The sequence below is a fragment of the Symphalangus syndactylus genome, chromosome 6 (genome assembly GCF_028878055.3).
Source record: "Symphalangus syndactylus isolate Jambi chromosome 6, NHGRI_mSymSyn1-v2.1_pri, whole genome shotgun sequence".
NCBI classification, from domain to species: Eukaryota; Metazoa; Chordata; class Mammalia; order Primates; family Hylobatidae; genus Symphalangus; species Symphalangus syndactylus.
The window spans coordinates 29,934,194-29,957,877 of NC_072428.2; the positions used below are offsets into that span (position 1 = coordinate 29,934,194).

Below are 23,684 nucleotides of genomic sequence, written 5' to 3' on the forward strand. Positions count from 1 at the left end.
TCTTGAATTGTAGTTCACATATTCCCCGCATGTCACGGGAGGGACCCAGTGGGAGATAATAGAATCATGGGGGTGGTTACCTCCATGCTGTTCTCATGACAGTAAGTTCTCATGAGATCTTATGATTTTATTAGGAGGTTTCCTCACTGCTTCAGTCTGCATTTCTTCTTGCTGCCGCCATGAGAAGAAGGATGTGTTTGCTTCCCCTTCTGCCACTATTGAAAGTTTCCTGAGGCCTCCCCAACCGTGCTGAACTGTGAGTCAATTAAACCTCTTTTCTTCATCAATTACCAAGTCTCGGGTATGTCTTTATTAGCAGTGTGAGAATGGTCTAATACAACTAGTACTACTAGTTGTATTCAAGTTAACTCGAGTTGTGCAACAGCTGTTTGCTGATTAGTCACTGGTTTTGGCAGTGTAATTTTCAGTAGTAAAAATGGTTTTATGCTCATCTGTTTTTCTTTATATAGAGTATTTTTATGGATACTGATCACTATTTCCCATTGATTTTGAAATATTTTTTATATTTTCCCGGACCAACAAAAGCAAGAGGTTCCATTTTGGCGGGAAACTTGGGCCATGATTTGACATGATGAAATGTAGTCTCTAACATGGGCCCAGAGGGGTCTGCAGCATATCCCCAGTCTTCTCACAGTTCTCACTAGGCTGTAGTTCAGCTGATTCAGACAGCTAACAAAATCATTCTTGTTAACACTGCCATCAAGGTGCAGGTGGAGGGAGGCGCCTGTAAATACAGGTGGATGGGGTGTTCCTAGGATCCTGGATTTCCAATTTCATGCTGATCTTGAACTTGTTGTTTGGAGGTGTGTAGGACTGCTTGCAGCAATGGACAGGCACTGGGTCTAAACATGTTTGTTTTAGGTATTTGTCCTTAGTAAAATGACATAGAGGTGACTCCCTTGATGAAGCAGGGAAGGTTCCAGAGACTTTCACAAGCTAAGACACTATAGCAAAGTCAGCACAGGGCTCCTTTGGGCCATACAAAAAGCACTAAATGCTCCATTATTTCACTTCAGTTATTTCTTCAGTTCACATACACAGACTGCTTTACTTCAAGGAATGTTAGAAGATTTGATTTAAAGTGTGAGTGTAGCCACTGGACAGAATGAAAATCACAATAATCTTCCAAAGTTTAAAGTGTTTGACAGTTTTTAAGATGTTTCCACATCTAACAGTTCATGGAATCTTCACAACCATCGCTGCAGAATGTTAGCAGCTTCTTGATATTGGGCTGCTGACTCTGATAGGTGACCATATTTTTGTTTTCTAACATCATTCTAGTCGTCTACTGCATGTGTGGTGGCAGTTGTGGCACAAGGCAGCTCACTCTTTTCCTGCCACCATGTTTCACTCAGGGAGAGAGAGCTATTTATTCTAGACTTTTCAAAATACTACGAAGTATGGGCAAACCGTACTTCATTTGATCATTTGCCTGTCAGTGGATATTTAGGTATTTTTCAAGAATTACCTTTAAAATAATACTGCTTATGAGCATTCATATATGTGCTTTTTTTTTCAAATCTTGAGTGTTTCTCTAAAAGGAAATACTTCAATATACAAGTACTGAGTTGGAGGACATAAATATTTATCATTTGGACTAGTAATGCCAAACTGCCCTCCCTAAAGTTTTATCTTTTCACACTTACGTGAATAGCACAAGATGGGGTCCATTTCCTTATGCCTTGGCCAACTCCAGATACTATAACTTTTAATTACAGACAAAATAAAAAGTCAACAACAAAAGCTTCGTTGTCTTAAATTTCATTTTCCAGCATGTGAGCATGTTTTCATGTATTTTCTAGCTAGTTATAATGTTTAAGTGACTAAGTTATGTTATAGCTGTGTTGTTAGACTTTTCTTATTGATTTGCGAGTACTGAGCACACCCATTTACAGACACACACACAGTATTCTATATACTATGTATTATATGTAATAAGTGTGTGTTTCATTTAATTTTACATCAATAATAAAAGACACACTTTGGAACTTGTAATAGTTGTGGAGAAACTAAGACTACACGGGAAAAGTAACATATCACACAGATAAGTAGGCAGAGAGGGAATATATATTCCAAGCTTTTTCTAGTTCTAAAGCCACCAAATTGTGTATCCATTAACCAATTGAAAACTCCTAAAACACCATCCATTTACTCCAAAGTACACAGACGCTGAAATAAATAAAACACTTAGAAAAGACCATAGCAATTGAGGATAAAACACAGAGTGAACATAACTGCAGATACGTTCACTTCCACCACCCTCCCTATTCACCGATTCTCTATATTAAAGCAAATTTTGAATGAAATAGTTGAAAGGTGAAAAAGATAGTGCAAATACATTTTCAATTAATGAAACTTTTGTTTTGCAGTTACTTAATTTCGCTTTTCAGACAGAATATAATCAAGGTCATAATAAGTGTGAGCAGGAATAAAAATGAAATAGAATACAATTTCAGTAATTATATTTACCTTAAGATAAAAAAAACTATATTTCACTCATTGTTTGTTTCAATTGTTTTAGCTATATAATTTTGTGGTCACTTTATGAGTAAACTGAAATTTCTAAATAACTCTTCAAATGTATTAATTTAAAGAAACACAAGCAGAGATACCGAAGTGCAAGCCCTTTGAGGCAAATGGGAATCCAGAAAAGGAAGTTATAGAGGAATGTTTGAAATAATTTCTACTGAAATAAGACATGGTTGAACAGATGAAAATCAGTTAACCCTAGGAGTGGGGATTTTCTCTTTCTGCTTTATAGAAATATTTATTTATTTGTTTATTTTTATATTAATTATCAATGTGAAAATGTGAACTAGAAACAGGGGAAAGGAAGAATTGACTGGAGGAAAAGTACTCAGTCTCTTAGCTTTCTGTAACTCTATTGGGACAAGCAAGAACACTTGGACACAGGAAGGGGAACATCACACCCCAGGGCCTGTTGTGTGGTGGGGGGGGCGGATAGCACTAGGAGAAATACCTAATGTAAATGACGAGTTAATGGGTGCAGCACACCAGCATGGCACAGGTATACACATGTAACAAACCTGCACGTTGTGCACATGTACCCTAGAACTTAAAGTATAATATATATATATTTATTATATATATATTTATAATATACACTTTATATAAAGAAAATACTATTATATATAATATAATATATTATATATATTTATATATATATAAAGAAAATACTATTTTGAAGAGGAATTCCCCCAAGGTTCAATGAAATACTACTAAAACAACATACAGTTCCCCTTAGTTGAAGACTGACTGATGTTTTCTATAATAGGTCCAAGAAAAAGTGTAGGAACTACCTCTCCTAGTAAGTTTTTATGCCAATTAATCATTTGTAAGGTGGTCTAATACTTTCTCTTATTTAAGAAACACTGACGTAGAATATTAAGGGATCAGCTTCTATTTCCGAGCCCCGGTTGAAAACAGCCTGTTACTCTAGCAGAACAGACAAGTAAAAATATATGGAGTTTTGGGGGGAACAAGGGGAGGTACACAGATAGAAAATGGTGTTAGGTGATGGTAAAGATGTTGGACTGAGAGTAAAATGCTCTTAGCATACCCTGGGCCCTAGGCCGAAGGCCACTGAAAAACAGTCAGACATTTACCAAACAGATAAATAGTGCATACATATAAACTGTCTGAAATGCTACGAAAAGACAGGCAGTGTTATATAATGGAGAGTAATAAAGGGAAACTACTTTGAGAAAATTTTCTTAGAAGAAGTGACATGTTAAGTGAAAAAGATGAAAAAAGTCTGACATATAGAAATGTGTTTATGTGTGTGGTGGGGGGAGATTTTAGTCAAAGATAATAACATGTATAAAAGCCATAATGTAGGATAGATTGCAATGTGTAAGAGTAAAAAAAAAAAATCTATTTGCAGTGTAGTAAGTGAGAGAAAGAGGTAGTTATTGCTGCAATCCAAGTTGGAGATAAATATTCTGTTGTTCTTTGGGAGGTTAGTTAATTAATTCATTTATTTATCCTTTAATTTCCACAAATTTATATGTCTTATGCACTATTCTTAAGTAACTGCATTTGCCAAAATTCAAAAAAACATTTTTAAACAATGTCCACGTCATAGATGGGAAATGAAACTAGGAGAGGTTAAGAAATTTACCTACTTACAATCACAAATGTAGCAACTGGCAGAACTGAATTGTAAAGTTATAGCTATTAGATTCCAAAGCCCATAACCTTTTCAGTATGCTCCACAGTTCCTCCTGTACCCTATCCTGGATGGTGCATTACCATGACTTCCCGTGGTATAAATAACACACAAATTTTAAGCAGGAAGCTCTGAATATAGAAACTATGGAGCTACAGCAAAGCTCAAAAATTATAACTCTATATCCACGATCTTGGCAAACTCGAAAATATATTTTGATAAAAAATGAACATGTTGTGCTTGGCACATAGGAATGGGAAATGTCTATCTACCATCACCAAACTGTATTTCTTATGTTAATTTTTTTAAAAAAATTGATATGAATAATGAAATTTGGTGTGAATTAACATGTGTGACCAAGTTACACAAAATAATTATCAATTATTTTTTTCAAAACTAATTTTTATTCATTCAGTTATTCAATCACTTATTCAATAATTCTAAACAATTCTTGAGTTCTTTCCCTATGCCAGGCATTAACTCAGTATTGGTTGTAAAATAGTGCTCATTCACAGGGGAAGTAGATGCACAAATTGTTAAAAAAAAAAAAAAAAAAAAAAGTATAAAGTTATATACAGGGTATTATAAAACCACCCACAAGGAACACCTAATCCAGGTAGTAGTATCTGTGAAGACTTCAAAAAAACTGATTCTTCTTTTCATGTATTCCTTCTCCTATGTTTCTATTGATTTGTAGTTCTTGGGTTTAACAGTTTTCTTCATAGGATTAGGCACATAAAAAAAGTCTGGAGAAGACTCTCCATACATACATTATGGCTGAAAATAGTTGTCAAATGTAACACTTAAAGAAATAGAGAAGATAACATTAAAGATGAAACAAACAGCCTTCCTACTGCCCCATGTTTTCCTGCCCATATATCTTTAATGCAGTGCTTTTTCATTTTCTGAACTATCAAGTGTTTCCAAAGCTATTATAAGGATTATCTTTGCTAGAAACTGATACACTCTAAACTGACAATCTGATATCCTAATGTTCTCAGAGTACAAAGTTTCTTTTCAACATTTCTCATCAAATGCAATCACATCCTTGCTTGGCATTACTAGCAGTATGTGTTCTTTGCTTGGAACGACTGAAAATACCCCCACAGCATATTCAGTTTTTTCCCTTCTCTGTTCCAAAGTTCCATTTCTTTTCTTCTATGTTTTAACCTGGTATTCTTGACTAGTATCAGATTACCACCCATCTAAAGCTAAAAATAGAGGATAGATCAGTTTTTGTAAGCATGTGTAGCTCTGAAGTTCAAGGATAACCTGTAAACCCGTAGGAAATGTGTCCTTTCTTACACGCAGAACAGATTTTCCTAAGGTAACATTTAATGCAACTTTCGACTGTTCTAAGTACACTTCATAAATGTTCCCATGAAATAATAGCTTTACTTGGGTATACATGAAGGTCCAAGACATGTAATTACAGGTATCTTTTAAAAAGGCATTCATATAATTCACAACTGACACTGCTCCAAGGAGGAAAAGTTGCTATTCAGATATCATTTAATTCAATGGGCTTTCTGCTGATATGGAGTTCTTAACTGGAAAAATAGATCCTTAGAAAACTTCAAAGAGAAAATTGAAAAGTAAATAAAAACTGGTTGATTGTTCTCAGTGTAAAGTACAATTTTTCAAAACATGTCCCCTCTTGGTAAAATTTCTCGTCAAGAAAATTAACTCATCCTGAGGAAACATGAAGAAAAGTTCATATGTTATTTTACATAATAATAGTTTTCCTTTCTTTCAACTTTTAAGTTCAGGGGTACAAGTGCAGGTTTGTTACATAGGTAAACTTGTGTCGTGGGCATTTGTTGCAGAGATTACTTCATCACCCAGCTATTAAGCCTAGTACGCGTTAGTTATTTTTCATGATCCTTTCCCCCCTCCAACCCTCCACCCTCTGAAAAGCCCCAGTGTGTGTTGTTCCCCTCTATGTGTCAATGTGTTCTCATCATTTAGCTCCCACTTATGAAAGTGAGAACATGTGATATTTGGTTTTCTGTTCCTGTGTTAGTTTGCTAAGGATAATGGCTTCAAGGTCCATCCATTTCTCTGCAAAGTACATGATTTCATTCTTTTTTATGGTTGCATGGTATTCCATGGTATATATGTACCACATTCTCTTTATCCAGTCTATCACTGATTCTGTCTTTGCAATTGTGAATAGTGCTGCAATGAACATACATGTGCTTGATAAAGCCTACCAAGTCAACTGTTAGAATAACTTTAGAATATAGCAAGATAACTTGATATTATTACCTAACAGATTTTTATATCATGTCTGTAAAAGAAAAATTTTAAAAATAACAAGTATATTTGTCTGCCTGTGGGGCATAGTAAGTCTTCATACCTATATTAAAACTGATGGACTTAGAGTGGGTGGTGTCTTGGGGATGCTATGTAATTTTATAAAATCTAAATACACTTTTCTATACTATTGGGTGTAGTCAAAGCATATTCATTTACATAATAATCATTGAAGAAAAAAGCATAAGTGGACACAGAATTTTCTAATTTGTCTTCCTTGTCAAAATCACTGTAGCTCTGTCCTCTTGAAAAGAGTATTTCTGAGTGATTACTTGAGTGTAGCCATTTTAGTGGACATTATTGCTAGTGATAAAAATCATTATGTATTTAGTGCCTACAAATTACCAAGTTTATCCTGTAGGTTATATTAATTTCCATAACATCCTCTGTCTACTGATCATAGGGGAAAAAAATTATTCTCTTAAGAGTCCCATTAGGATCTGTCATCCCCATTTTATGTGTGAAAATCCTGAGAGACAAAGGACTTAGAAACTTGTGTAAAGTCCCGCATCCTAGGAAGTGTTAGAGCCTGAAACAAACCAGGTCCATCTGATTTCAAAGCCTCTGCTCTTTGCAATATAACACGCTACTTCTTTGTTTACTCAGAAACTTCCTTCGTAATACTTTGTTTTTCATTTATTTTTCATATCTACTGTCATTTTCAAAAAGAAAAAAATAATGCCCATTGTAAGAGAGTCCTGGTAGAATACAGATGGTTAATTCAGAGTATCTGAAATAAATTTAATGAAGGGAATATTTACAAGATTGTGGCCAGGACTAAAAGAAACCAATAAAGAGTTGATGAAGCTTCCTACAACTAACAAGGGCCAGAAACCTTTATCATTCTGAGGCCTGAAGGAACAAGATATAAGAACCTAGAGACAATTATAGCTAGGGGAGAGGATATCTGGAAGGATCCATATGCTTAGATTGAGGATTACAGCCACTGCCAAACAATAGACTGGCACAGACAGAGCAAGAGGAACAAATAGCCCAACCTCTCTCTTATCTACATCTAAATCTGCTGCTGGTGTCTCCCACTGGTCAAACCTAAACAGTAGCGAGAGTTCATGAGAACACTGGGTTGTTGCAGTCCTTAGATATCTGCTTCCTAGGACACATGGTGAAGTGGTTAGAGGGGCAGGATGAATCTGGAGGCACAAATGGAGATTACCCACTACAAATATACTTCAGAGATATAACTTCAGAGAAACTTTCAGCAGAACTTTTGGGAGCAGAAAGCAACATATGCACTTTTACCACCAGAGACTAAAATTTAATTTTTTTTCCATATAGTGTGAATACTCTAAGACGCTTAGAAGTAAACATGGAGAAGGTAACTATTGAGTTTGATTTACTTTTGAGTTTGCTTGCTAGCAGGACACAAAGGTGAACAATATACGTTCAGCCCTTAAGAGTAACTAGCAAAATCAAAATGTATCTAATTCGATTACAGTATATCAAGGTGCATGAAGAAAGCTCTCTAAAAATTTTAATACAAGACAAAATGCCAAAAGAAAGAAAGTCATGAAGGGCTGTATAATGAAATTATGTTTTAAGACTCCTGAAGGTGCAACGAGTGTCCTCATTTTTACCTTCATCTTTGTGCACTATTCTCTAATCTGCAACCACTAGACAGAATTTTCTACATCCTAACCTTTTTGCTTTGTTTTGTTTCTTCCCTCTTCAACTAAATCACACATAAATATTGTTTCATAGTTAAAACCTTCCTCACCATAGAAAACATTCCATTCAAAGTCACATACCCTACCCCAAATAAGCTCATTTTCCTTGCTATATGTTCTCTTAACAATACGTACTTTAAGAGAACTTATTATGTTTCCATTCATTTATTAGCTTAGTATTTCACATATGGCCTCTCCAGTTTATAAGTCCATTCCATGAGTGCAAAATTCATGTTTGTCTTGTTCACACACACAGCTTCAGTACTTTGTACTGGGTCTGCATACACAGACAGTATCCAAATGAATAATTATGAAATTAAAGACTGAAAAAAATCCTGTTAATTAATTACTAATTCGTTCAGAAACGTGGTGTTTATTGCAATACATGGTAGGCATTCTTTTTAGACAATAGAGAAATAGCAGTGAACAAAACAGATAAAACTCTGACCCAATAGACATGAAAATCAGAAACAGAATCAGAAAAAGTGGCTTATCTGAGAGCATAATTCCACACATGGTGTGGTTTGGATCTGCGTCCTACCCAAATCTCCACCTGGTGAGAGGTTATTAGATCACGGGGGCAATTTCTCATGATTTAACACCATCCCCCTAGTGCTGTTCACATGATAGAGTTCTCATAAGATCTGGTTGCTTAAAAGTGTGTAGCATCTCCGCTTTCTCTCTCTTCCTCCTGCTCTGGCCATGTGAAGTGCTGGCTTCCTCTTTGCCTTCTGCCATGATTGTTAAGTTTCCTGAAGCTTCCCCAGAAGACAAATAGATGCCAGCATCATGCTTTCTGTACAGCCTGCAGAACTATGAGCCAATTACACATCTTTTCTTCATAAATTACCCAATTTTAGGTATTTCTTTATAGCAGTGTGAGAACAGACTAATACAGAAAATTTTGTGTCCCCATGGGTTAGAGCCCCACTCCTTGGTACCAGTTTTCTGTATTAGTCCAAGTATAGATCACTGGAGGAATTCTGGCAATTGACAGTTCTTCATCCCATCACATGTGCTTGTAATCTATGCCTCTTCATTTACTCCTATTTTGTGAAGGTATCCCCAAGTACTTTATATATAAGCTTGAAGGACACAATGTGCAGAGAGAGAGACAGAGTGTGTGTGTGTGTGTGTGTGTTTATAGCACTAAAATGGGACTCCTGATCATCCCTGCCTGCTTCATGGAAGGAGATTCCCAATGAGAACAAATGTGGTTTAGAATAGGAAATAACATGTAAATGTAAAGTCTTACAGTATTTCTGGCAAGCAGCAAAGTTTTTAATGTTTACACTATTGCTAAGGGGAATGGGGAAGAGCCATACAGGCTGCTCCACAGCAAAGATCTCAAAATGGCATTTGGATTTTGGTGGAGTCAAATGGACCCAGGAAGCAAATTCATATTACACCCTGTTTCAGAATGGGGAGGTTCTGAAGTCCCCCATGATATCTCACAGGTTTATGATGGCATTTTAAAAAACTAAAAATACGTTCCAATCTCTTCCAGCCACACACTGTTATTGGTAAAATCAGTAATTCAACTAAAAGCAATTTTGTTGATGTGTGGAATGTGAACCCAAACATACCCTGACTAGTCTAAGCAGTACTGCATCAGGGCACAACCTGTTTTATATTTTTAGCCTATTATTAACATTTGTAACCACAGAACTTCCCACTTCTTGCCAGCTGCTGCTGTTCTTACTTGTGGGTTTCTCCCTGCTGTGCCAAAGGCTGAAACTGTATACATCTTTTTTGAACATAGTTTGATATTTTATCATTGAAAACTAATTTCAGAACCCTAAGAATGGGAAAATTTATTTTATTAATGCTGGAAGAAAACAGAACATACTATTGATTCTCCATACTTTTTTCAACCAGTTCAGGGTGAGAAAATTGTAGTTGTTACTTTGGTATTTTGAAAAGCCATTTTGTAAAGACTAAAAATATGTAGTAAAGGTAGAATATAATGTTGTCACTGTTAACTCTTTATTATTTCTGTTTTACTAATAGTTAATTTACCACCTATTAGCACCCACTCTTTTCAGTAATATTTATTTTAAAGAAAGTCAGAACTTGAGTTTTAATTTCATATCTTTGGGCCTTCATTTTTTAAGAATCATATTTGAAACATAATTGCTTATATTCATCAGGCAGATTATAATATTAGATTATAATATTTTAAAATATATATATTTTTAAATATTCTTTATAACAGCTAACTAGCAACCTACAGGTGCCACTCTTCCTATGATGTAGCTCTGTTCTGTCTATGGAACAGCCATTTTCCTATACTCTGTTGCTCTAATAAATTTGATTTGCTTTCCCTTTATCCTGTTTGCTTACTCTTGAATTCTTTCCTGTGCAAAGCTAAGAATCCTCCCAGGCCAAGCCCCAATTTTGGAGCTTGCCTGTGTCACTTTTACTTAACAAAATGCATTTGAGAATTATCCATATTTTTTGTGAGTATCAAGAATTTGTTCCTTTTTATTACTAAGTAGAAATTCCATTTTGTAGATGTCTCGCAGTTTATCCATTCACCCCCTGAAATATATTTGGGTTCTGTCCAGTCTTTTTGTGATTATGAATAATGTCACTGAAAACACACTTATAGAGGTTATAGATGTAGTACCATGACTTATTTTTTTGCTTTAGTTGTCTAAGCTTTTGCTGTAATCTCTTTAGTTAACATACCATTGGATTCATTTTCTAGAATCACAGGAACAAGAGTATCCTTATACTCTTGCTCTTGTGCCATGGTTCTAGAGAATGAATCCAAAAGTATGTTAAAGAGATTATAAACTCCGGTATATTTTTTCTTGGTCTTGCCTCTTTGCTACATTTGTTTCCTATGCACTGGGACTTGTAAAGTTGAAGCTGAAAACAGTAAAACTATTAGAAGATAGTTTAGCCAATTTAGACCACACCTTAGAGATAAATAATTTTCCTTCAACATTTCCTTGTGTTTACCCAGGCTTTGAAAGTATGTGATATCCATATTCAAAATTAGGTGCAGGCCTAGAAGAAACAGATGTAGGAGGCCACTAGATTTGCTGTTATTTTATAGCTTAAGTAGAGTTCAGTTTCAGTAGAGCCAAGAATTTCACTGAAAATTTTGAGGCTAAGACCCTACTCAGAAAAAACTAAAACTATTGGGAGGCCAAGGTGGGTGGATCACCAGGTCAGGAGATCGAGACCATCCTGGCCAACATGGTGAAACCCCATCTCTACTAAAATGCAAAAAACTAGCTGGTCATGGTGGAGCGCACCTGTAGTCCCAGCTACTTGGGAGGTTGAAGCAGGGGAATTGCTTGAACCTGGGAGGAGGAGGTTGCAGTGAGTCAAGATCGTGCCACTGCACTCCAACCTGGACACAGAGCGAGACTCCGTCTCCAAAAAAAAGAAAAAAAAAAAACTAAAACAGAAAAACACTGAAGCTTTTCCTGAGTTTATCTTGTGTGTCTTCTCTGCATATCTTTCTCATTAATCCATATTAAGCCTTGAAAATAATTACCCTGGGTGTCAACTAAATCTTTTTCTTAACACAACAAATACAAATCTTCAGGAATTCTATGCTAGCATTATTTGTCCATTATTAAAATTTACCAGAAATATCAACTCTCAAATAAATCTGAGGGACAACAAAAAGCTGCCTAAAATGCATACTATTTTATTTAGGGTAGAGAAAGAGAGTAAAGCTTAGATGCTCTTATGGAGAATATGTTTGGGTTTTCTAAAGCAAGGCCTCTTGTTATGTAAAATGGAACTCAATAAGAAAACAATTGCTAACGACTAAAAATATCAATGCATAAAAGTATAATCATATCAAACTGAAAACAATAAGAAATTTAAGAATAATCGATTCAATTCAAAGTCTAATGTCAAAAACCTCAAGGGAGTCCATCACCTCAAAATTTTCTCTTAAAAGCTGTCTGAATACAATTGTTCTAATTTTGTGACTATAGAATAATGATCTATTTAACATTGACAGACTGACATTATAGAAAATAATGCTTTCAAAATCATTCACATTATGCAGAGATTTAATACCTGGTTCAATGACAGAGGAAAAGAGAACATGTGTCTGGCTTTATTTCCCTTGGTTTTCAAGAAGTCACTGCTCCTTGATAGGTTTTCTTTCAATGTCTACACAAAACAACAGAGATGTTTCAGAATTTTTATTTCCTATTATTTAAAAAGGAAAGTGGGACAATAAATAAGGACATGTAAGCTCTTTTTGCAATAGGAAAGATGAAACAAAAAAAAATGCAAAATCAAGCATAGATTCAAAAGACTGTCCTACTAGCTGTTTTGTCTCTATTAGCAGAAACTGAAACCATAATTTATGATTCAGATATGCATTTTCATTGACATGACTTTTTTGCTTTTTACTGACTGTATAAATTATAGGCCCTTCGCAGTGAAAAAGAATGGCACTAGAATCAGTACAGATCAGGGTATAGCATGGAAATTCTGAATGTTAGCATCCTCAGTAAGGCTTGACATCTTTCTGAATACACTGTTAGATGAATGGATAGGTTTCAACAGCACTCTCATTTTTAGAAGAACACACTGTCTTCTGAAATTCCTAGCAGATCTAATATATGGCATTTTTTCATATGCCAACAACACAGTGGCCTTAGGACAAGTCTAGGAATATTGAGGAGCTTCTAAAGAGATTCTAGGTAGGCCTACTAATGTCAAAGTATTGAACTGTCACACACTGACTCCCAAACACACACACACACACACACCAATAACTTTTATGCAATCTGGCTCTGCTATGGTACCCAAGGATACTTCCACATTGTCACAAGTAGAGTGGTGGGTAGGGAGAGAGGTGAGTGGCTCAAGATGAAAGAAGTCATCCTCTAAATCATGAACAATTTTTCGGAATTAAAACAAACAAATTGGCCAGATTATAATGATCATTGACAATCCTGATAAAAAAACAATTCATATCATTGAAAACAAAAAAATCTCAAATCAAGGGATTGCTCTAGCACCGGATATGAATTAACTTTCTTTTTTTTTTTTATTTTACTGTAAGTTCCTGTATACCTGTGCAGAACATGCAGGTTTGTTACATATGTATACATGTACCATGGTGGCTGGCTGCACCTATCAACCCGTCACCTAGGTTTTAAGCCCTGCATGCATTAGGTCCTAGTGCTGTCCCTCCCCTAGGCAGGCCCCAGTGTGTGATGTTTCCCTCCCTGTGTCCATGAGTTCTTATTGTCCAACTCCCACTTATGAGTGAGAACATGCGGTGCTTGGTCTTCTGTTCCTCTGATTGTCTGCTAAGGATGATGGCTTCTGGCTTCATCCATGTCCCTGCAAATGACACGATCTCATTCTTTTTTATGGCTTCATAGTATTTCATGGTGTACATGTACCACATTTTCTTTATCCAGTCTATTGTTGATAGGTATTTAGGTTGGTTCCATGTCTTTGCCATTGAAAATAGTGCTGCAATAAACATACGTGTGCATGTGTCTTTATAGTAGAATGATTTATCTTCCTTTGGGTATATATCCAGTAATGGGATTGCTGGGTCAAACGGCATTTCTGGTTCCAGTTCCTTGAGAAATTGCCACACAATGGTTTAACTAATTTACATTCCCACCAACAGTGTAAAAGCGTTCCTATTTCTTCACAGCCTCGCCAGCATCTATTGTTTTTTGACTTTTTAATAATCGCAATTCTGACTGGCATGAGATGGTATCTCACAAAATTATAGGCGCTTGCAATTCCAAGATTGTAATATTTTATAGTTCTCAGTGATTAAATTCTGTCACTCTGTGTCTAAGAGAAGTTTCAAGGTCTTTCTTTCAGAATTTATTATAATTACCATGTTGACTGTACTTAATCTAACCTTCATTCAATTTCTTTATGTCTGCCACTGTAAAGCTGCCAATAAATGCAAGAAGGTTATAAATTGAGTTGACATATTCTCATAGACCTGAACATAGCCATTGTGCATGAATTCTCTCAAACGAATCCCTTTGTTCTGTTTTTAATAAGAACACTCAATGATTAATAAGAAATCCTTATTACTAATTAGAAATAAGAAAACTCAAGGATTAAACTTCTTTAGAATTAGGCAAATAAAGTTTATGGCATTAGTGCCTTGGGTGTGCAACCTTCCTCCCAAATTAAGCAGTTAGTTTCACCCTAAATTTATTATTATTATTTATTATTATTAGAAAAATTTAAATTAGATTGCCAGCATATTAAAATAGACAAAAATAATATTTCTACATATGGGTTGAAATAACAAGATTTCTCTAAAAAATAGAGAGTAATTACACTGCAGTTGAAAAATTAGACAATTCTATGGAAGTACATTTAAGTTATCTTCATATAAGAGTTTGTCCAAAAAAATGCATGGCATCCTTACCTTCAAATATTCTTATGTAGAAATTAAAATACATCATACAAACACTCTAATTATTATCTGTAGTAAAAAAAAAAAAAAGAAGTAACTTCTTTAGTGAAGCACCTATATGAAAAGCATTTAGGGAGGATAGAATAACAATTTGCCAAAGGGTGTGATTGAACCAGGCAGCGTTTCCTTCATTTCCTCTGCCTGCTTTTATGATCACCATGGGCAACATAGTGCCAAGCCAAAACACAGTGCTACTGGTAAATATAGTACATGGCTGCCATGGGATTACAGGATGAGGTAAGAATATTCTTGCCATTCCCATTCTGAGGCACAAAAAATATGTTCCAGCTCTCGTGAGTCTCTTTAAAAAGGACCTCTGGCTTCTGGAACAATAGTTATCCCCTAAAAATTCATTTACAGAAACACATGGAGATTTCCCTGGCTACACTGATGACTTCAGAGATTAATGGGGAGCAAAGTGAAACCAGGTATTCAATTCACAGTAAAAAGGAATATGAGAAATACGGTTCTGAGTCACTACCTTTACTTTACTGAATAATGCTTACACACACACACACACACACACACACACTTTCTCTGCCCTTAAAAGTAAAGTGTCTTTCTTTTGAACCTGAATAGCACCTAAGATGCTTAACTAATACTGGTAATTTGTATTTGCCTTACAATTATTGTGTGTAAGCTATATCTTTACCACTGTACTCCGCCTCTTGAGGTCAAGAAAGACAGATGATTTCTCATTTCCTCCACAGTGGTCTGGTCAGTGCTTTACATTCATGGGGACAACTTGAAGATTTGAGTATACCAGGTGCCAGCCATGCCCCTCAAAATATACCTTCACACACTAAAAATCCTAATATTGTTTCATTACTACAGTTACAATAAGTTATTTGAATATATTATCTTTAAAATGTATATACACTGACACATTACTCAGGTCTCATTTTCATTATTTTGATTATTAAACAAATACTTTATTTGACCTTCCTATTTTTGTCTAGTCAAATATTATTATAATGACAATTACATTCATTAAGAGCTTTTTTAATGCCACACATTGTGCTCAACCACTTACATGTATACTGCTGATCACATAAAATCTATTTTTAATCCCCGTCTAACAGGTGGCTGTAATCACAGGTTCAGATAGCCTAATTAAATTGCCTGAATTCATATAAATAGTTGAATTGACATTAAAAGCTAGGCTTGAATTTCTCCAAATCCTATGGAATTTTCACAAAAACTCTATTTCTCTATAAACATTTTGAATTTTTAAATTATCCCTTTAAGAAATGATCAGTATATAACTTGTAAATACTTGTTGGAAATCACATTAAAATTAACATGTGTAATGATTGATTTGATGTCTACTACAGCCTCCAGCTCCTTCAATTTTCAGAATCAACCATATACATTTGGAAGTGCCCACTTCACTGTCCCTGTCTTGAAACCTTACAAGGAGAATGGAAGATATGGAGTTATAACATTTAGAGTCTGTGGGGGAGGAAGGATAAGTCAACTGCAATCTTCAAATAGAAAGTGTCAAAGCAGTCATGCAACTAATTAATTGTACCTTTTATGTACAGAATACATAAAGTTAAAAATGATGAAGAGCACAAGAAAGGCAAAAAAATGGATGGATTCTGCATACACTCATCTAATATTGCCATACTTATCTCATGGAAAGTGTGGTGAGTATCGCAGTATTAGATAAGTGCATGCAGGAAAATGTGCTAGCATGTCACTTGGAGATGACACTGGCTAAATTTTGTGAGCATATTCCTAAGTGTTTTGACTTGATTCAGTAAAAGACAAGACTTCTTAGAATGCAAAATTTTCCTTTTTTTTAATTTTAATTTTTATTTTTATTTATTTTATTATTTTTTTTTTTTGAGACAGAGTCTTGCTCTGTCACCCAGGCTGGAGTGCAGTGGCATGATCTCGGCTCACTGCAAGCTCCGCCTCCCAGGTTCACGCCATTCTCCTGCCTCAGCCTCTCCGAGTAGCTGGGACTACAGGTGCCCGCCACCACGCCCTGCTAATTTTTTGGTATTTTTAGTAGAGACGGGGTTTCACCGTGGTCTCGATCTCCTGACCTTGTGATCCGCCCGCCTCGGCCTCCCAAAGTGCTGGGATTACAAGCGTGAGCCACTGCGCCCGGCCTAGAATGCAAAATTTTCTTAGCATGGTGAATTTATTTAAAAATCTAAACTAACTTCCTTTCTTTATGGTTTACTTCTATACTATCTAATATTTGCATTATGACTGACATGCCTCCAAAAGATTAATTACTGGTAATTATTGAAAACAGTGAAAACAGCAAACACTTTCCCATGTTGGCAAAATGTTTGATATTTAAATAATCTAATTATTCTTAACGCTTTTGTTATAATAAATGTCTCCTTCTCTTGACTATAGCTTTATATTTACATCCATCCTCTCCATTAGACTCTAAGCTACGTACAGTCAAGAGCCACAACCAATTCAGGTTTATATCTTTCAAACCATGAAATGCCATACTCTGCAAATTTTGCAGAGTAAGCAAATGACTAAATGAAATAATGAAAGATTTCAATCCTCAGCTACATCTGAGTAGGTTTTCTATGTGACATGTTACAAATGGTTGCTTCTTTTCCCATTGAAGTTGGGAAATGTTTCTCTTTTCTCCACTCTAGTAAATCATTGCAATTTTAGCCAACAGATTTATCCTAGAGCCAGATAAGCCCCCTGTTGAAGATCTGGAAATCCCATAGCCCAGGTCATAAAGACAAAGCTGCTTCTGACAGCTGGCAATATCTTGAGCGCACAGGCAGCCTATCCTCCCAACAATGGAAATTATGACTGATACTCCTCTAACATTAGACTCTGAAGTTCTGGTTGACATGTCATTCCTCTGCTTCAAAACTGTCAATGGCTCCCTCATTGTAGCCTATTCTACGTTCAGACAGTTCCAGCTGTTGACCTTCTTTTCGTAGTGCAGAAATCTGCCTTCCTAAGGTTCCCCACACTAGTCTTTGTTCTGCCCTCCAGAAAATTGTAAAATAAGTTGTCTTTCTTTCATGTGACAGCTCTTCAAATATCTGCAGACAATTCTCATTTCTCCTTCCAATCCTTTCCTCATTAAACTATAGATGTTGTTTCCACAACTGTTTGGGGGGATGTTGCTAAGCCACATCATCTCCCTTCAATTCCTCTGAAGGTGATGATTTGGAATTCAGTTTAGAATCAACTTGTGTTGAATTTCATTATATTATAATCTGCTCATTACTCCAGTTCTTTATATTACAAAGGAAGTAGATTACTTTCAACTACTCAGTATATACTTTCTGATATAACCTCAGTTAAATTAGACTTCCCTGCTTCTGTCCTCTTCAAATACAGGCATGCATCCCAATTTTAATTAAGTAATTCTCAGTAATCTTTTGATTTGTGTCTACTTAGCTGCTATATTGTAAGGCCTCAAAAAGAAGGATGTATGGCTTGTTAACAACTATGTTGTAAAACTACCAGAGAAGCCACTACGATGCTTGGAACTTAGTAGGCACTCAGTATATATACTGAGTAGATACTGAATGCATACTTATTGAGTGACTGTTGAGAAATACCTGAATACTGAATACTACCTTTTCAGCTCTGTTTACATCTATGAATGTCAACAGCATTTTCTTTATAAGTTATCTCAGGTATTCATGAAAGTATAGAATGTGGCATGGTTGAGAAAAATAATTCTGGATCAGGCTCGCAATCAGCTTACAATCATGTAGAAAATTACTACTGCATTGATCACTATCAATGAGATATAGTAATTTAATTATTCAGTCACATTAATAGCCAAATGGCTGCCTTGTCTGTAAAGCATATCTTAGCATCATCTTTATTACTACATCATTTTGCTAGAAGCAAAAGGAGGATGTCACATCACTTAAATTGCCATCCTACTCACACACAATTTAATATTCCTGCCAAGGCACAAACAGAAACAAGACAATTAGATGGAAATAATTGATAAGAAAAAAGTAGATGACACTCATTTCTTTCATCATAGTTTCTATTTTGATGAATATGACAGATGTCCACATTACTTCATCACATGTATCTCCATACTTAAGTTCACACTTATAAAGTAAATTTAGTGTACTGACATGATTCATGTAATTGTTGTCCCTTCAATGTCAGGTCACGAAACTGTATAAGGCAGATATGAGGCATCAAGGTCCAGTGTTATATACTGAAGGTAGAAAAAACAATTTCATGTGCATTCTTCAGGGCCATGTCAGCTGACACCAGCCCTAAAGCATCTTTCTTTCATTTACATGAAAACATGTAAATACTACATATACAAAAACATGAACATACTACATTTATTCTAATATGTCTATGTTTGTTGAGCTCTTACTATGTGCCAGATATAGTGTCAGCTCTAGGAATAAATGACAAGATAGTTAAAAAGGGGAGCCCTGGAGCGTGTAAGTATACGTACTAGAGTGTAAGAAGTATTCTTGGGGTGGGTTTGGGAGTGGGGAGGTCCAGAGAAGCCATCCAGAGGAAGTGATATCTAAGCTGGTTCTTAAAGAATAAACAGGAATTAACCAGATAAAATGGGAGAGATGAGTCTTCTACAGATAAGTTATAACATGTAGTAACATCTGTATGTGAGAGAAAAGTTTGGTATTCCTGGAAAGTAGAGCAGAAGGCAAAGGGGAGTAGGGTAGGGGATAAAGATGGGGCTATGGAGGAAAGCATGGAGCAGCTCTCAAATGGCCTGGTATGGTATATTGAGGAATTTAAACTTTATCTTAAGAGAAATGGAGAGCCATTGCAAGATTTTAAGCTACAGAGTGACATGGTTTAATTTGTATTTAAGGGTATCACTCTGCTCTCAGTGTGGAGGATATATATGTAAAGGATATGAGTAAAATCATGACAAGACATACATAGGATGCTTCAGTAATCTACGGGAGGGCAGATGATGGCCTGAAACTGTGGTTGTGGCTATGGGACTAGAAAAAAGAAGACAGATTCAATAAAAGTTTATAAAGTTAGAATTCACAAGCCATGAGATTTGATTGAAAATATTCATTTAATACTAAATATAGAGGAACATTCTGTCAGTACTAGAATACGTTCCAATGATATAGAAGCAGAGAGACGGCACCCATTTGTTCCAAGTGGGGATAGCAGGAGTAGTAGAAGGAAAGGAAGAGTTGGCTCTTTAAGAATGCGTATGATTTTCAAAGGTAGAGCTGAGCACTCAAAGTAATAGAACAAATGAAGAAAGGCACAGAGATAAACAAGTTCATTACATATTCAGAGGACTAACTGGAACACTTGATTTTAGAAATGATTTTCTGTTTTCCAATCAATGTGCAATGTTGAATTTTGGACTGTATGAAATAATTGTTTTGTAACTCTGGCATATATATATATATATATATATATACACACACACACACACACACACACACCTGTATATATACACACCTATATATATGCACACCTATATATATACACACCTATATATATGCATGCACAACTATATATATGTATACGTGTGTGTGTGTATATATATATATACAGATGTATTTATTCATATATATACAGGTGTGTATATATATGTGTGTATTTCAGTTTTCTATTTCCCAGCATTTAAGAAAATTAAATAAAGTCTTGATTTTGCTAAGATATAAATAATCATCACAAACTTGACAGGAAAGAGTAAGATATTTTGTGTGAATCAGAATAAGAAAATTGGCAATACAGATCATCATGTTAGAAATCATTAGTAATGCCACCAATCCACACACACACACACTGCCATAGATCACTGGACCCTTTGCACTGGCTGGCTTAATGGTTTATCTCTGCAAAAATTACTACCTGAAAGTCAATGATATGTCACATGTTCAGTCCTATTTTGCCTATGTGAGTGGTAGATCCATATGAACTGCAAACCTTCTAACTATGCCAAACTGATTTTCCAAGGACCTTTTGATTCTCTGATAAAAATTCTATAGAAATATAAAGTGGAGTTCCCAGTGAAATTGTTAAAAGTTGTATTCAGTGGTTACTATGGTTTGAATGATGGTGTCCCCTCCAAAATTCATGTTAAAACTTAATCTCTAAGGCACCAGTATTAAGGAGTGTGACCTGTGGAAGTTGATTAAGTCATGAGGGCTATGTATCACGAATGGGAAAAGCACCATTATCAAAGGGCTCAAGGTGCATGACAGCACTCTCTTGCTCTCTGCTCTTCTGCCAAGTGAGGGCATAGCAAACAGGACCATACCAGACATACAATATGCCAGAAACTTGTTCTTGGAATTCGAAGCCTCCAAGCTCATAAGAAATACATTCCTACTGTTTACAAATTACTCATCCTGTGATATTCTGTTATAGCACCGTAAATGGTCTATGACAATAGTCTTTTAGCAACAGTTCTGAGTGATGAAACATGGTGCCTAAAAGCATTCTCAGTTTGATCCACTTCAGCGATTGTGCCATCAGGGCTTAAAATGTAAAAATACCACTGGAAACACAACGCTTAGAACATGAAAAAAAAGCTTTTAGAAATTGTGGAGCTAGAGGACACCTTATGAAATTTCAGAGTGAGATCCAGGGCCACCTGTAGTATGTATTACAAGGCAGATTCCTCAGCCTTTCTCAGGATAACTACTTCTCTCAGGGAGGGGTCCGAGATTCTGAATTTGTAATACACACACTCATGCTCTCTAAATTTGAAAACTACTGATATAACCTGCACATTCAATTCATAAAGAAACTGATAGTAAGAGAAAGTAAATTATTTTCTCAAAGTTGCATATGTAATTTTGCCAGTGTTAGGTCTTGTTTTATAACTTCTGGGTCACAACGATTTGTTCTTTATAATCAGTTATGCATGCCATTTATAGAGGGTAGCCATGCACTATCTTAATCACCTAACAGGTTAGCCTATACAGAATAATGGCAGATTGGCTATTAATATTCTGAGATTCAATGTCATCTCAATGGTTTTCAGTCATATCCTGCTACTGGGTTTTGTCAGGAAAAGTAACAACATCTAATAAAGAACTAAAGAAATAATTAAAGCACACACATTTAGGACATATCTTCTAATTTCTTTAAAATAACTTTGAAGAAAATAACTCCAAGAATGAAATTTGTGAGACTAACAATGGAAGCTCACAAGAAATTTAGGAACTACTATGATATCCAAAGGTGACTGAGGAGAGTTCTAGAAATGGGTTATTTCAAGCATCAGGAACTTCATGATATCACTTAAAGCAAATTATATTTTACCTAATGAAATTATTCTTCTATTTTTGATGCTGAAAATTTATTATTCTTTCCCATGAAAGGAATAAAAATCCCATAGAGTGTGAAAAGGAGAAAAAAGTAACATTTTTTAAATGGCTATTGTGAGGCAAACACTGTATTTATTAGGCACTACCATATAATGGCTACCATATAATGACTTCCTTAAATAACAAGGAAATATAAATATATAGACACACACACACACACACACACATACACATATATATATAAATTCCTTGTTGAAATTAGCCACTGGTTATTAGCAAATCTTCCAAGATTTAGTAACGTAATCTTGAAAACTTAATTCCACTGTACAAGCCATGGATTTTATGGTTTTCCTTTAAGTAGTTCATATTTTATGAAGCCTTTTCTGAAAAACTGCTATTATATTTCTCCACGTAGATTTTTATCTCAAGATTAATAATGTTTATGTAAGTATAAATAATAATTTTCTTAAGTGACCATCCCTTCGACTCCTTACTATACTGTGAGTATCTTTTGGAAACACAAACAAAACAAATACAATATAGTTGAATAATAATAGCAACTGCCCCTGTGATTACTGCCACTAGCACTGTTAGGTTTTATTGAGAATCAACAATATTTCAGGAACGTTGCATGCATTAATTCTAATCTTTTCAATACTCATACTCACTAGAATATTTTTTTCTCTTTAAATGGAATCAAATATAAAGAAAGGAGGTAGAGGTTTTCTCTGAACCAGATAAGGAGTAAATTTGTCTCAGGAAGCAGTAGTTTTCCAAAATGATTAGACTTTGTGAATAGAACATTAAACTGGCCTCATCAACTATGTAAGCCCAGAATTCTTAGATCAATATGGAGTCTAGCAAAACAGAAGGTAAAACTTATCACACTGTGCGACTTAAATAGAGTTTTATTAAGACTGAGTTACTTAATGTAGTTTCTGGTTCTGATTCGTTCTTTCTTTCACTAAAATATTTGCATTAATGAGCACTTACTATGTGATAGACACTGTGCTCATCCTATCATATCAAGAGGATGAGCAATACAATCACAATCCCTCCTTCATGTAGTTCACATACAAGTGGAAAAAACTGTCAATAAATGCATGCAATGTCAGGCATTTAAAAACATTCAGAAAAAAAGACAAAAAGCAGGGCATGGGACCAAAGAATAATGAATGGTACAATTTTGAAAGGCAAGATCACAAAATTTCATTCTGAGGAGGTGAAGGATGAGCAAAAATCTGAATGAAATGGGAAGCAAAGCACACAAATATCTGGGAAATGATCATCCTAGGCAGAATGCAAAACAAGTGTAAAGGTCTTGAATTTTAAAATGCTTGAAATGTTCAAGGAAGAATAAGGAGGGCTCTATGTATACAAAACAGTGAGCAGGAGGAGAGTGGCAGAAAATAAAGTAAAAGAGAAAGCTAAGGGCTACATAGTGTAGGAGCTTGTAGACCTTGATAAAGAATTTGTCTTATATTTTTTCTGAGATGATAAGTCATTAGAAGGTTAAAACAGGGATTCAGTCAAATGGTAGTTTTTGAAGACTCAACCTGCTACTATGTGGAAAACAGGCTAGAGGAAGGAAAGCGGGGATAACCAAGGTGCTACCGAAGTAGTCCAGGGAAGAGGAAATCAGAGGTGAACTAATATGATAGTGAAGGAGGTGCAGTAAAGAGGTCCTATTCGAGCTGCAATTTGAAATTAGAGCCAAAAGGATTTGCTGATGAATTTTGCCACACATTTTATTTGGCTTTGTATATATA

The 23,684-nt window shown here is 35.4% G+C and overlaps 1 protein-coding gene and 1 long non-coding RNA gene across 3 annotated transcripts in view; one reads left to right on the forward strand and one right to left on the reverse strand.

Moving 5' to 3' along the window:
* The window catches only part of ANO3 (anoctamin 3), a 471,431-nt gene that overhangs the window by 227,477 nt on the left and 220,270 nt on the right, over positions 1-23,684 (reverse strand). The window lies entirely within an intron of this gene.
* Positions 141-23,684, forward strand: part of LOC134737003 (uncharacterized) — a 102,601-nt gene continuing 79,057 nt past the window's right edge. Inside the window, exons 1-2 of the long non-coding RNA XR_010121517.1 lie at positions 141-256; positions 7,823-7,862. This is a non-coding gene — a long non-coding RNA (uncharacterized lncRNA). The remainder of the gene's footprint in view (positions 257-7,822; positions 7,863-23,684) is intronic.